Source organism: Vicugna pacos, unplaced genomic scaffold, assembly GCF_048564905.1.
Source record: "Vicugna pacos unplaced genomic scaffold, VicPac4 scaffold_66, whole genome shotgun sequence".
Taxonomy (NCBI): Eukaryota; Metazoa; Chordata; class Mammalia; order Artiodactyla; family Camelidae; genus Vicugna; species Vicugna pacos.
This window is the reverse complement of record NW_027328747.1, coordinates 208833-224334: the sequence shown is the minus strand read 5'-3', so window position 1 is coordinate 224334 and position 15502 is coordinate 208833. Positions and strand designations below refer to the sequence as shown.

Sequence of the window (15502 nt, the reverse complement as noted above, 5' to 3'; positions counted from 1 at the left end):
CCTACCACCCCACCTTCTGCTCTGTTTCCCCGTGTGTCTATCGTGCTGTCCCTCGGGCAGAAGAGGGTGTGATGCCTTTGCCAACAAGTGGTCCCACTTTGCTGAGGAGAGTGAGGGAAGTTGTGTCCCTCCGGCCTACAGCCTCGGGCCTTGAGTCTGGAGAGCGCTGATGGCGGTCCCACAGGTGACGGTCGGAGGACCTGGCACGTGCTGCCAGGCCCACTGTGGAGGTGGTGTTCTGTGATTCTTGAACTTAGCTAAGATCAGATCCTACTTTCTGGTTGTTGATCAGTTGGAGGAGAAGATGCCAGAGAATTGAGAAAAAGAAAGTCCAGACCAGCCCTGTGAGTGAGAGGCACAGGGGACCCGAGTCCCACCTGTGTGTGGTGCCTGGCGAACTCTGGTTGAATTTTCAGTTCCTCCCCGTATATTCCTCTATGGCTTAAGGAAGGGGCAAGGCATGTCGTGGCCATGATCTGTACTTGTCCTCACAGGGCCCTGTGATCTACATGTCCGCACTCCCCTTCTGCTACTTGGAGATGAGGTGGCAGTTTTAGGAGCCTGAGCCCTGCTGAAGGCACAGCTGCCAGCACCGGTCTTCTCCCAGACTGGCTCCGTTCACCTCACCTGTCACCTCCTGCTGAGCCCCCAGGCATTAGTCAAGGTAGGTGCATCGGAGAAACGTAAGCAGGGACCAACTTCTCCCCCTGGACAGACTGGTTGGTGAGCAGTGGAAGCCTGGGGCCCTGCCCCAGCCTGCTGGCCAGTGCCTCCTCTTTGTCATAGGAGTCACTGGTGACATTTTTGCTCAGCAACTGCTTGGCTCTGAATCTGCAGACCCACCAGAGAATGCCAGCTGGATTTTGCCTTTTGAAGTCTGTCCTTGGGATTTGGCGGAGTAACTGGATGTGTGCTTAGAGCATAGTGGTTGACACTGTCACCATTGTTTACCCAGAACCTCGTGTACCAGGCATGACTCTCGGCATCAAAATATAGCAGTGCATTAAACCTCCCTCCTGGTGGGTCTGTTTTGGTACAATAAGCGTCCAGCCAGCATCTGAACGTCAGGGAGATAACGCGGCCAGTGAGCTCGGGTCAAGCACGTTCTTCTCCAGTCACTTTTACTCCATTGTTCCTTTTACTATTCCACAGTCATTAATTTATAAAACAATGCTTTGGTACAGGAGCAGAGCCTAATTCTCTCGTGCTACTCTTGGTGGGAGTGAGTAAAAGTGTCCAGCCTGAAATGCGGCCACATTTTGTAGCTCAAAAGCTATCTAGACACATGTAGGTGGAGTTTTGGTTTGGGGCTCTGACCACGTTGGTGTCCCCCGGCAGCGCCGCTCCCCACAGGCCCCTGCCTTCAATGGAGCAGGAGGTGAGTGTGGGTGTCACCGTCCCCACGTCCCTGTCCTCATCACACTCACGTAAGTTCTTGTATAGGCTGTCAAAGTCATTTTTGTTCTTGTGTGTTTCTAATTTTCGCTTGTTCACCTTTTCTTTTTCTTTTTTCCTTTTTCTCTTGTACTGCCCTGTGAGCATGTTGTTGCGTCTGAAAAGGTGGGCTGTGCACACCCTGCATTGGAAATAGCTAGATCGCCCTCCATGCTGTCTCCATCGCTTTAAAAAGCAAAAACTTAACAGCTGCCTTGGTCCTTGTATTATCCTAGTCATCTTTTTATTTTCTAATTTTTTGGAATATTTGCTTTGTTAGCACATCACCCATTGGTGTTTGATACCTGTTAAAATCCTTGCTTTGAGGAATCTGTTTTGTCCTCCTTATATTTAGTGACAAATGTGCCCTTATTAAATTTATTTGTTTGTTTTGAAGAAGTGAGATGCGAATTGATTTAGGCTGCTGCTGAGGGATTCTTTTCATGGAGTATTTAAACTTGGAAAGTCAAAGTCTGCAGCATCTTGCTCGATTTCTGCTTTTACACAAAAGTGCTCAGCACACGGTTCCTGGCTGTCGCTGTGTGACGTGCGTGATGGCTCTTCCTGGCCGGTGGTCACTGGTGAGTAAGTGGCCGTCTCGGGGGTGAACAGCTGTTGGAGGAAGCAGTCACTTTTTTTTTTGCATTCAACTCCCCCGTGCCATTTACTTTACTTTGCCTTCATAAAGGGGCAGTATCGGTTCTAAAATCCATGCCACTCTTTTGTTCCCTGTATGAGGCTGGTTTTTCTGAGTATCAGGACAACATGGCCTTCTCCGAAGAGGCTGGCTCACCTGGATCTGGTGGACAAACGGACCGCTAAAGGGGACCGTAGGTTCCACTCTGCTTCAGCCAGTGGGCATTCAGAGCCGGGTCTGTGGTTTGCCTCAGCAGCCATGCAGGCCTCCCTACACCGGCCTTTACTTTTAACCCATGTTGGCAGTAAGTAGCTGACTCGTTGTCTGTTGCAGCTGACATCCACCATTGACGGCCGTGTCGTTAGTTTGCGGTAGTGAGTGTCCAACACCCCAGTCAGCCGTGTAGGAAGAAGCTTTGGCCGACCTAGGACCTTGGATTCTCACCCCCACCATGTTTCATCTCACCCGGGGGAAGGGTTTGGCCACCACCATCATGCTGACCATGAGGCCTTGTTTCTCCTTTCATGTTGTGGTCCAAATGTCGGCACTTCATCCTTCACTGACTTGGTCTCGCTTGAGACAGGCCAGACTTTCTTAAAGAGTCCATCACATTCTTGGGGGGAACAGAACAGAAGTAAGTGTCGCAAGTAGAAGGAGTCTAGGCTGTCCGGGTTGGCAAATGCAGGCTGGGATCTCTGATGGCTGGGCTGTGCCCTGGACACAGGCTTTTCCCGTGGCTCCCGAGGGCCCAGGGGTCGGAGTGAGAACAGCCTTGCCTGGGTTCCTCCATCCACATCTGCTCACTGGCAAGTGTGTCTGCTAATTAGGAGCTCCCCCAGACCTCGGGCCCTTCAAAGTTCAGACCACGGGAGAACTTTGAGTCCCTTCTCCTGGGCCTCCTTTGTGAGAATTCAGTGCCTTCTGAGGTGCCCCGAGCCAGGAGATGCCTCCCCCTCCAGGGAGCACCCTTTGGAGGATTGTGACTCACTGCACCATGCTGTGAGCTTGTGGGGTTCTTTCCGTGGTCCCTGCAGAACCAGTCTTGAGATGGGCTTAGCAACGGAAATGACAAGACAGGTTCCAGGGCAGGGCTAGGGGGAGGGAACAGGGGAAATTTAATGTGACTTCAAACACCTAGGTGGGTTCTGGAGCTGTTACTAAAATGGGGAGCCTGGGAGGTACCTGCCAGGAATCGAATTCCAGAGTAAATGGTGGACATGAGGGATATTTAAGATGCCATTTGTCATCCAAGTTAGGACTTCAAAGAGGCACTCGGGTCTATGAACCTGGGGCTCAGGTGAAGGAGCCGGACTAGAGATACACATTGGGAGTCGTCATTCTCAGCTGGTGTTCACAGCCGTATAGGGGGCTGAGCTCATCTTGAGATGTGCAGACTAAGGCTGAGGGGGGACAAGGCTGTGCCTCGGTTGGAGGAAAGCCCAGACCATTCAGCTTTGGTGTGTCAGTCAGTGGCATTTGCGATTTTCAGAGCAATGCCATTTATCCTTAAGGGGCTAGGGGGTGGGGAGGGCCACCCAGGAAGAAATCTGAAGGGAAGGTTGTGGCCACGTGTGTGCGTCTTGGGACGATGCAGAGGGTGCAGGGTCCTGGAGGGGAGACTCTTCAGAAGCTGGAGTTGGAGTGGGGAGTGGGGAGAAGGTAGTCACACTCACCTGTGAGGGAGGGAGGGAGGCCTAGGGAGTCCCCAACCTACCGGACTTGCTTTCCCATGAACAGAAGGCAATCAGACAGAGGATCTGAGGTGAAAAGGGATGGGCGCTGGGTGAGGAGCCAACCTGGAGAATGGTGCTTGGACAGTTCTGGAATAGTCTCCCTGCAAACTAGAGTTAAAAAATCTCAGACTCTTAAGAACATTGATAGTGACTGGGGAGGAGACAGTTCTTTTTCTGGCCTCCTAAGGGTAAGGCATGTATCCGGGGATACACAGAAGAATCAGGCAGTCTGTTCCATTGGTTTGACCCTTACCAGGGGGAACAGAGCAAGTTTAAAGGGGGAGAAGGGCAGTGGAGGGAAACTAGCAGGGCCCCGTGTCAGGTACCAGTCGGCCGCCCTACTTGCGTGTTGCATTCACATCCATGCCTCCCAGGTGGTCGGTGGCAGCCCCCTTTTGCAGATTGGGAAGCCTTCTCAGAGGGGTTAAGGAATTGGTCCGTTTAGCGGCTAGTAAATGCTGTAGCAGGATTCAAGCAGGGCCTTGTCAGACTTCAAGGGCATGTTTTCTCTACTAATTCTGGTACCTCCCTGTTGTACCTGGAATGGTGAAGGGGGTCAGTTTTGGAGCCTTTCAGAAAAAGTGCGATTCATGTGCCTCAGGACTGTTTCACAAAGCTCAGTGTTCTTTGATGGTTTGGAAGCACCGCAGTGCTTTTCGGCCCATAGAGGTAAGGTCTTACTCCTTTGACGATGACGTGGTTGCAAATGACGTACAGGTGCAAAACCAGACTTAGCAGCTTCTGAAGGGAAACTCTCCAGTTCTCCCTTGATAGACTTTCTTCCACGGGATATAACTGTGCTGCAGGTTAGGCCTGAGCTTTCCATATGAAGTGAGGGTTTCTTATCCAAAGTTAGCATAAAACGGTCAGATGAAGAAAATCGACGTTGACAATTTATTTTTGGATTTCATTAGACAAGATGTACTATCAGTTCATGGCCCATGTAGCGAATGAAATTGAGTACAGAACATTGCATTTCTTACTTTCTATTTAGAGTTCTCTTACAACATAAGGTTGCCTGCTTTGGAACATCAGCTCCACCACCAGGGCGCCTGTCGGTGTGTTGGTGTGATTGCATTTACACAGTGAATGTAATCTGGGCTTCCTCAGCCGCAAACACTCCAGTGCAGAATCACGGGCTGTAGCCATCTCTTAGTCACGCAAATACTTCTAAAATTATATGATGCCAGAAAAGAAAGAAGAGAGAGAGAGAGATTGCCTTTATCAAAGATCCTTTCAATTCTAACTGCAAACTGTTGTTGAGCAGCTCTGGTTTCATTTGGATATGAATATATACATTTCTTTGCATTTAACCTGGGTTTTGGACTAGAACACCAAGCTCTTGCTGTCCACAAGCCACAAAAATAGTAGCCAAATTGCACTCTTGTGAAATATTTTATTCTTTTTTTCTGAGAAAGGATCCTTGAACTTGGGACTTGGGCTGTGATTTATGCTTTTTGCTTTTCCCACCCCTCTTGTAATCTCACTCCTTCCCACATGGCCCCCAAGAGGTCGTGGTCTCAAAGGAGCGGGCAAACACACAGTTGGTCACCATGCAGTGCTGCTGTAGAGGGAGCCCAGCCAAGACCTAAAGGACATTATCAGAGAGGACTTCCTGGAAGAAATGGGCTGTACATTCAGTTGTGAGGACATAGTAAGTGTCAGTCAGGAGAAGGCATCAAGAGGATGGCTCACGTGGCAGGTGCAGCCTGGGCAGAGGCCTGGAGGCTTGTGGGGTGGGGACTCGGGGAGAGTGTCTTGTGTGGTCCAGGGTGGAGGGTGCCTTGCTGGGGAGGACACTGGAGATGGCCTAGGGTGGAGGGCTTTGGAAGAGTTTGGGTTTTACTAGACCTGTCACAGGAGGCAGTGAAGGGTGTCAGCAGGAAGTGACCCTCAGGAAAGGTACTTCTGGTTTTGCTTCTGATATTCTACAGAAAGTAGGGTCGGGACGGGCGACAGCAGGTATGTCTCTCCCTTTGAGACCCACCCCGTCATTCATTTATTCATAACACTAGCACTTCTGAGTGTCTAGGGGAGAGAGGGTGGACCCACATTAGTAAGCAAAATGTATTTGCTTCTTGGGAGCTTAGCAGTGTCAGAAGTTGACTTAACCTAGAATGTTCTTGGAAGAGAGGAACAAAGTGCGGAGGTTGGAGGGAGGGAAGGCTTCCTTGAGAAACATTCAAAATGAGCCTGGAGGCAAGTGGGAAGTAGGAGCAGGTCAGTGGGCCCCTGAGGTCACTGGGGACCTGGGTACTGAGGTGAAGCTGGGCGAGAAGTGTCGGGGGTGCGGCTAGAACTCCACCAGGGAGCCTCTGAAGGGTTTGAAGTGGGGATGATGTAATCAAATTTGTGCTTTGGGCAGGCTGCCCTGGCTCTGTGTGTGTGTGCGTGTGTGTGTGTGTGTGTGTGTGTAGCAGGGAAGAGGGGGAGGGTGCCACCAACTGGGGGGGTCATTAGAAGACCATTCACAGGCTGGGAGGTGACCCGTGGGAGAGGGGCGTCGGGGCTGCTTGGGAACTGCAGGGGCAGTGTGGATGCCGGATTTCCTTATGGGGAGGGCTTGTTAGCGGGGCCGCCCTAGCGGCGCCTTTTGGCTGGAAGTAAAAAGATGGAGGCCGCTAGGTGGACTTTCCTCTTCTCTCCTTCCCTGCCTTGTGTGATTATCTTAGCTCAGCCAACATTTGGAATAGAAGAGCTAAGTTTCAGGGTAGCCCAGGAATTTGTTGAGCTCGTTGGAGTGAGATCTGATAGGATTTAGGTTTGTTCTGCATGTTCACTTAGCTAGAAACGTCCCGTCTTTCGGATTTCCATAGGGGTTTTATTCTTGATAAAAATTGCGTTCTTGGTGAGAAGAAAATTAATACAGCTGTTGTCTTCCTCAAAAAAAACATATCTTTTAAGAACATTAATATTCAAAAGAATAGGAATATATAAAAATGATAAAGTAAGGCTTTGGTGTAGTTTCTTTGGTTTCTGAGTTAATGTGGAGTTACAGCGTTTGCATTACTTAATAGCACATCCTTATCAGTATTTAAAGAGCTGTTAGTGAGCGCCCCAGGCCCCACCTCTCAAAGCATCATTAGTTTGCTCTGAAATAGTGAGGTCATAAAGGTCTTGATTACAGAAGCCAAAGAGTTGGTTTATAATATGCAGCATAGCTCCCTTTAAAAAATAATAATAGGATCAACATTAAGAAAGTGGAAGATAATTGATTTTTTGAAAGCTGAAACATAAACTTTCTTGTGCTAATGTTGCAACTGGAAATTTTGAAAAGAAAAATCCTTCTGTAATATCATCTACGTGGAATTCATATGTGCCTTTCACGTTTAAAAAGTAACTGCGCAGTGGTTTTTGAAGTCAGGAGCATTCCAGCTGAGATACTAACATTGATGGTTGCTGGTTTTCAATGGAAGGGCCTATATTTGCCTTCTTAGCTGTTTTGTTTGTTTGTTTGCTTGTTTGTTTGTTTTGTTGTGAGAGGGTTGAGTAGTGCTTTGCCAGCAAGATTTTGGGGCAATTTAGGGGCAGATGTCGTGTACCAGCAGTGAGAAATTTCCATGCATTTTATTTTCTGGACATCAACGGGGCACATGTGGGGTTTGTGCCTGCAGGATGGAATGCTGCAGGACTCCCTGATCCATCACTGTTATGTCCTGGAGCTGCTCCGGTCAGTGAATGATTTTCTGTGGCTTGGAGGTAAGGTGGTCTGATGTAGATGATCAGATGTGTAGTTAAAGTGCTATTACTTGAAGTAAGAGAAACACAGAAACATGGCTCTAAAAATACAGGATGAGGGAGGAGAACTGGCTGAGCTGCTTGCAGTGGGGCGTCTTCTCAGGTTACTCCCTCACCGTGATTCCTTCCAATATCCGCCCCAGCCCTGCACGGTAGTCCTGCCGAAGCAAGCATTCACTTTGCTCAGAAACTCACTGAATTTCCTTGTGCCTCTGTTTGTTGGCTTTTTTTTTTTTTAAAGAAAATCTTGCCCTTTGCTTAAATGCCATCCCTGCTACTCACCTCTTACATTCATTCTTCTGGACTTCGTCCATACATAGCTGCTGAATGGATGAACAGAATGTAGTATCTCCATGTAGTGGAACATTATTCAGACGTAAGAGTGAATAAAAAAGAGAAAAAAAATAAAGGGGAAGATGAAAAAGGCCACCTGTTCTGGGAAGTCCACCCTGACTGCTCAACCCGCCCTTTTCCCTTTGAAACCCAATCCCTTATGCTCCACTCTACTCTTTTTGATAGTACTTACCACCTTCTAATAAACTTTAACGTTTTCAAAAAAAAAAAAAAACAGAGAGAGATGCTGATGCCACTTCAAAATGGACGAGCCTTGATAACAGCATTTTAAGTGAAAGGAACCAGACAGAAACGGCCACATATTGTTGATTTCAGTGATCTGAAATGCCCAGAATAGGCACATGCAGAGGTAGAGAGCAGGTGTTGGTTGCAAGGGTCTTGGTGGAGGGGGGATGGGGAGTGACTACTAGTGGACAGGGGGTTCTTTTGGGATGATGGAGTGTTCTGGAAATAGATGGTGGTGAGGGCTGCACAACCGTGAGTGTGCAGAAGACTGCTGAGTGCTGTCTCTGAGAGTGCCTGTTGTTGGGGCGGCTTTATCTTTTTCTCACCCTGCAATGTGAAGTGTCATCTTGTGCTGTGGCATTTCTACTCCTGTGAGTGGTGAGGATCAGAGACTTTGCAGAGTCATGTTTCTTTTTTCCCCCTTGCTAAGTGTAGGCAAAATAGGTTTATGCCTGAGAAATTGCTCCATCTGCAGAAATGTCTTTCAGTTTTGCACGGTGTAAAAATCTTGAGAGCTTTTTAATCATTGAGCACAGTCTGTGGGGGGAAACAGCCCGTGAAGCCTGAGTGAGACATGGAAGATGCGTGCTTTCCTCCCTGACACGGGTGGGGATTTCACCCCCGTTCATACAGTGAAGGGCCCAGACCCGTGAGCGGAGTTGACACTCGTGAATATTTACGTGTATCCACTGCATCATCTTGGATACTAATTCCAAGCTGAGTCAGTTTGTGGCGGCAGCCTCATCCTACATCAGGAATTTATAGTATCTGCTCTTTGAGGTGAAGACCAGACAGACGATTATTCAACAGCCTCCCTTGAATTGATATCTCAGATTCCTTTGTCAAAAGCAAAACAGCAGAAATACAGACGTCCTTTAATGTCGATGTGACTTGGAACTGGTTTAGTCTCAGTGCCTCAGTGGCCTTATCTGCGGGTGGGGGAGATGATAACAGTGCTTCCCTCAGAGGAGCTGGTGAGGGGGGAGTGAGAAGCACAAATGTAGGACTTACACGAGATGCTCATGAATGACCGGATTTAGTGCTCTCAGCCTGGTGAGGCCTCAGGGGCAGAGATGTCAGAACAGCAGCCCTAGCCAGAGCTCGATCCGCGTTGGCAGCTGTTACGATCACTATCACCACTGTGGGTTATCAGGTAGTTTTAAGACTTGGTAATATGAATTCGCGAATAATGTTAAAAGACTAGACATCTCAGATCCAGTTTACATAGTTCTCAAGATTTCCTCTTGTTACGGAAATGACAGGCCAGCCAAGAAACAAGCACCACTCGGAGGGTTGGAGTACTCAGATTTATTACGCCGGTGGGCTCAGAGGGGCTTCTGCTCCGAAGCTCTGAGCACCTCCAAGACGTGCACATGAGGTTTTATAGGGTTAATTACAAGTATGGGGCTATTAGCCAATAAGGTTGAAACAACATAAAGCAAGGAATCAGTACACTGGAGCTTATCAATTTGGAACAGATCACGTTACTGACGCTAGTTGAGCTTGGATTTACGAGTTAGCTTGTTAGCCCAGTAAACTGACACTAAACTTTAGATTTACAAGTTAGCCCAGCAGAACTTATATCAGTAAAATGACACTTATCACACTTAGATTTGTGACTTAGCTTGTTAGCCCAGCTGGGCTTTTCCTTCACACTCAGAAATAGATGTTTTTTCCCCATCTTAAATCTGAGTTGAGTCTCTAACAAAATTCTGTATTCCTCCATTTTTTGCTGTAATTCTCCATTTCTTAAAAAAAAAGTTTTAAAATGGTGTTATCGGGGACTGAACTGAGGGCCTCATGCATGCTAAGCACATACTCTCCCAAATGAGGTATAATCTCCCCCCTGATTTTTTTTAAACTTTACTTTCTTAATATTCAGAGGTTAGAGGCCTCTAATTCTTTTTCTGGAGACTTGTCCATGAACCTGTAAATCTATAATTAATGGACAAAACTTGGTTTAATAAAAAAATCAATAGAATATTCTGCAATCCATCCAAAAGGAAATGCTCATTGACTTAAAATGATTCTCCTTTATGGTGATTTCTCCTTTTTGGTCTAGCTTAATTTGTTAACAGCCATCCTCATCATCATAATGACCAAACTCACTGTAAGTGGTCACCTACCTAAGGCTAAAATACCTTCCTCAAGTTTTACTTCATAGCAGGTGTTGGAGGGTAGGTATCAGTGTCTCCTTTTTTGCAGCTGAGGGATTGAGAGATGGGCCAGCTTGTCCCAAATCACACGCAGCTGGCGGTGGGTAGCTCGGTGCTGGAACCCTGGCTGCACAGGATGCATTCTTAATTGCTCCTCTAATCATCCTCCCGTTGAGTTGTTTCCCGAACTCCTCTGAGCCCATAAATGACCGATTTTTGTGATCTCAGCCTGATGAGGCCTTGAAAGGAGAGACACCAGTGAGAAAGTGAGACAGAGTGGCATAAGTTAAAATTGTACATTTTCACAAATGTTTTATTTTCAGGTAGTTACTTAAAAATTTAGTATTTTTTTTTAAATTTAGTGCTCTGTAAGCACTAACAGCAAAACATTAAAAGTAATTATAGTGCAAAAGAGAAGTGGGCTTTGAAAATCCAACCATTGCTAATGATGTTACTTGTTTTTCTCTAGTGGCCCTTATTGTCAGAAATACTTACAAAGACTGAATTGGTTTTATGTAGTCTTAGTATGGAAGAAAAGATTGTCAGAGACTATTGTACGTAAAATCCTTACTCTTTTCTTTCCTGATGATGAATATGTTAGTTGTTTTCATGGCTTAAGCACATTTCGTCATTTGTGAAATTTGAGTACTATCGTTTACCTTGTCTGACTGTGAGAGTTAGACGCCTTGTATACAAAGCACCCAAGAGGTGCTTAATAAAAATATGCTGTCACAATGACAGATAGTTTAGAAGGATCAACTCTGAATACTAAAGAGGGTGGCTTATTTCTGATGCATATTCAATATGTATATATATGATATATATGAAAATGGTTTAAAGAAACAAGGGTTCTTTTTTTAGTGCAGTATGAAGTTTTAATGAAATCTGTAACATTCCAGTGAGACAGGGACTAGTTACATTGCCTTAAGCAGATGACCTTGAAGGTTATTTACTCAGCATATGTATTGTTGCAACTCAGAATTCATGTTGCCGTGTAACCATCCACTCAGACATTTAAATTCGTCTGACTCTGAACAGATCCATTAAGTTTAGGAAAGTCCACATTGATCATTTTCAGGGAGTAAGCTTCTCTATTTTGTGATTAAAGAAAATTTTGATTTTTTTTCCTGCACTCTTAACAGGTTTAAAATATCAAAACATTGATTTGACGTGTCACTTTTTTAATAGAGAGAATAAAGCTCATGCTGTTTTATTTTGTAAATGAATGTTTTTGTATTTCAACAAACTTGTATGATATCCTGGCTCTTTGAGAAGTATTTTGCAAGATACTTAGATAACCTGCTGTTGGAAAAATACAGACGTGACTTTTATGAATGTAGGCGTAGTACAGATCTGTTGGTTTTTGCTACAGTGCAAGACATGAGGCCTAGGAGAGATTTGCTGCGGATTGCCAGGAGGACAGATCCCAGGTCTCAGTCTCCCCTCCTGTAAAATGAAGTGGCTGGACTGTATTCTTCCCTCTTTTAAGATGAGTTTCCATGAGCCTATGTCTTCTGTTTATATTCAGGACTATTAGCAATATCAGATTAAATACTGTATACCCCTCCCTTCCCCCGAATCAAAGTGTAGTATGTGGTACGTAAGCTTTTAGTTACCTGATTCTCGTTTCTGATCCTACAGGCAATTTTTGTGTTGCATCTTTCCCGGCAACCTGGAAGGTCTTTTTAGCCATAGGTGGCACAGATGCACCTTCTTACAGTCTTAATTTTCCTGTTTGTCAAAGAAGGCTTAAACAACGTGATTTTATTTTGATATCTTTGCTTAACGCTTCAGAATAGCACAATTTCCATTGTGTCTCTCTACGTGTAAAAATTACTCTGCTTATATCTTAGTTTTATTCTGTCATCTCGCTGTGAACATTTCAGACTTGCTGTGCAAACAGTGGCAAAATCTGACTTTGCTTCCAGTGTTAGAAACCAGTGAGCCAGGATTTTAAAAAAGAGCTAGAAGTGGCCTCTGGAACACCTTAAAGGTGAAAAGTGTATTGAGTTCCCTGAGTATTGACCCCGCCGCTGTCTGTTAATTGGTGGGAGGTGATTTGGTACATATACGAAGGGGTGTAGTGTTTTGAATTGGGTTTGCGTGCACGTGCTGCCACTGAGCCACGTGAGCCTGAGTCAGTTCGTTCTGAGTTTTTCCCTCGTCTGTGAGATGGGGACGCTGGTATCTGCTTTGTAGAATTGTGAGAATTAGAAATTATGTAAAGTGTTTCCCACAGTGTGTATGTCAAGAGGGCTCTTAAACTTTAGCTGCTGTTTTCTGTGAAGCCATCATTTATGGTCTTTGGCAATTACTAAGAAACAGGAAAATAAGAAAAGCTGGTTTTATGATGAAAGATATTTGAGGAGGTTCCATAGTTCCTATACCCATAATTTAGCATTTAGCAGAGTTAGAACTGTTACACAGTCGCCCTGAACCAACGTTAAGCCACAGAATTTTTTGTTACTTTATATATGTTGGGGCTTAAGGGGATCCAATACTTATACACATGTTGTCTCCAGCAGCCAACTGAGAGATGACACAAAAGACTAGGCAGGCGATAAATGTGTTCTTTGTTACTGATGAAGCCACGTTCTCCATGAACTTCAGGGCTCTGGGAAAATGCGTGTCATGATTCTGTGTCCCAGAAGTAGAGACTCACCCTGTCGCAGGTATCTCTGGGCCACAGCGAGCCTTCCCTTGAGAGGATGTGCCCCATCATGCACAGGGCTGTCCTGCCATGGAGCTGAGCATCCCGGTTGCTTCCCAATGGTGGCCAACACTGGAGGGAAAGTAAGGGTTTCATATGCCTTGCTTGTCTCCCCGGAATCACAACTCACTCTGTTAGTGTGACGAGGGCTAGCTGTGGGCCAGGGGTCAGGGTTGTGAAGGGAGAAGCACTCTCCATGGCCCAGAGGAGTGGGGAGGAGGCATCCCCTAATTCAGTTTAAACTGGTGGTGGGATGGAACAGAAGGCTGCTCCCCAAGAGTTTATAAAAGGAGAAATAAGGATTTCCTTTGGGACTTAGTCTAGCCAGGAAACACAGAAGATGATTAGAAGGGAGACTTGTAAATCACTTTAATATTAAGTTGACGTTTGTTGAGCACCAAAAATGTGCTGCATTCTTTTCTGAGAGTTTTACAGAAATGAATCCTTCAATCTTCTCAACAAGCGAGTAAGGAAGGTTTGATTGTTATCCCAGTTTTACAGTGTGGAAATTGAGGCACACAGAGGGTAAGTAATTTGGCCAAAGTCAGAAAACTAGTAAGTGGCAGAGCTGGTATTTTAACCCTGGCTGTCTGGTTTTGAGGCTCACAGAGATGAGCTTTGGTTGTTTAGATGTACCTGCATGCCTTGATCTCTGTACCTCTGTGCATCATTTAGCCCAGAAAGACAGAGAAAGGAGAGTTACACAGGTGCTCACAGTCGAGTATCGGCCACTGTCCACGAAGAGTGCACCGTGATAAGCGTTAATTGTTTTCCAGGCAGTAGAACTTTTCGTATAACAGAAATTTAGTCCATTGAGTTAATCTAGAAACCCTTCCTGCTCTGCTTCTGTCCATGCTTGCCATGTGACTGCCTGCCCGTGATTAGGCCGTTGAGGAGAAAATGTACTCATGGTTGAGCTCTGATATTGCAGCCTGGTTCATAGTTTCACATCTTCTGTTACATTAATAAGTTAAGTTTCTGGTTTTCTTGCATCAGTGTCTCATGAGTTTGGTTAATGTGAAACCAGTCCATGGGAGCCCAGGGGTGCTGACTGCATAATTTTTGAGCACGTTGTGGCACTTCTACCCATGCAGTCCTGACTGGAGTATGTCCGCCTTCCGCACTGATTTCCCCCAACAGCAGGGTCCTATCCCACACCCGGATGTGAGGCTGGGAGCTCTCTGAGTAGGCCAGTCAGAGGCCAAGTCCACTAATCAGAAAATGATGAAGTACCTGATAGTGGGTTTAATAGAAGAAAAGGGCTTCCAGGAAGTCTGATGGGCTGTTCAAGTCCATTTGGTGAGAAGCTGTCCACTGTGTGTGGTTGAGCTTCTTCTTTGCTGTTGAAAAGTCTGGAGTAGATGAAGGGACTTTAAAAAGCAGAAAGGAGTGATTTCAGGTGGTACATCCACACCGGTGAGAAATGATGGATGACCACCTGTGTGAGGCATAGACAGAGTCCTACAAACTTCATAAAACAACTTTAAAAGCTCTTCCATCTGAGTGCAGTTCATATGGGGTCCAGTTAATCACTGGTTGCGCTGAGCGGGCAAGTAACTGATGATGACAGAAAGGACACGGAGGCATCAAAACGGTCTCAGTCATGTTCCCTGTTTAAAGGATGTGGCACAGTGTAATATATTTGAGCTGGTTTTTCACTGAACAATTTTTAGTGTTTTCTGGGACTCCCCAGTGCCCCAAGGTTCCATGCAGCTGGGAGTCCCCTCTGTGCAGCTCCGTCAGCGCTTGCCCTGGGCTGACGCGGTGTCCCGGGGAGCAGGACGGTCAGCGTCCCCGGCTACTCCGAGCCCCGTCTCCTCATCCGCAGGGCCGGGTTTCTCATCCATGTCTACTTAGTAGGGTTGCTGAGAATCACACGTGATGGTTATCAGGTGTGATTTCTGGTTGTCTCTGTGATTGGCATATAGTCAATATTTGATAGAAACACTTTTTTTTTATTGTAATTGTGGCTTTTACATTGCAGTGGTTTTTAGTCTGTATTTTTTATAACTTTATTCTTATTTTTAAATATGCCCTTATTTTTATTTATTTTTTGGAAGTACTGGGGACTGAAGCCAGGACATTGTGCATGCTAAACAGGTGCTCTACAACTGAGTAATAGCCACTCTCCTTGTCTGCACTTAAAAATACACATTGCAATACACAAAAGAGCTCTTAAACACCATCATGGGACCTAGTCTCTGTATAGGCAATTGAACACGTATACTATTTCAATAAGAATAAATGTTGTTGGGACATACATTTCTGAATCTGTTAATGTGCTTAAAAACGATCGTAGCTAGTGATAAACACAAGACTTGGATCCAGAACTTCTTAGGGTCTGTTTTGCCATCATGGGAAATTACATTCTACAGAAAAGGCTAATTGGGTCTCTTTGATATTTGGATGGTTTAGCAGATGATCAAGGCTTTCAAAAGCTGACAGTTTTGTATTTTAAACTAACTACAAAGTTATCTTCTAGAAGTTGTAAGTCTTAAGCTTTTGAAGTGCCCAG

At 45.7% G+C, this 15502-nt stretch overlaps 1 pseudogene; it reads left to right on the top strand.

Annotated features, from left to right (window-relative positions):
- LOC140694615 (trafficking protein particle complex subunit 9-like) overlaps window positions 1-15502 on the top strand; it is a 50119-nt pseudogene that overhangs the window by 19697 nt on the left and 14920 nt on the right.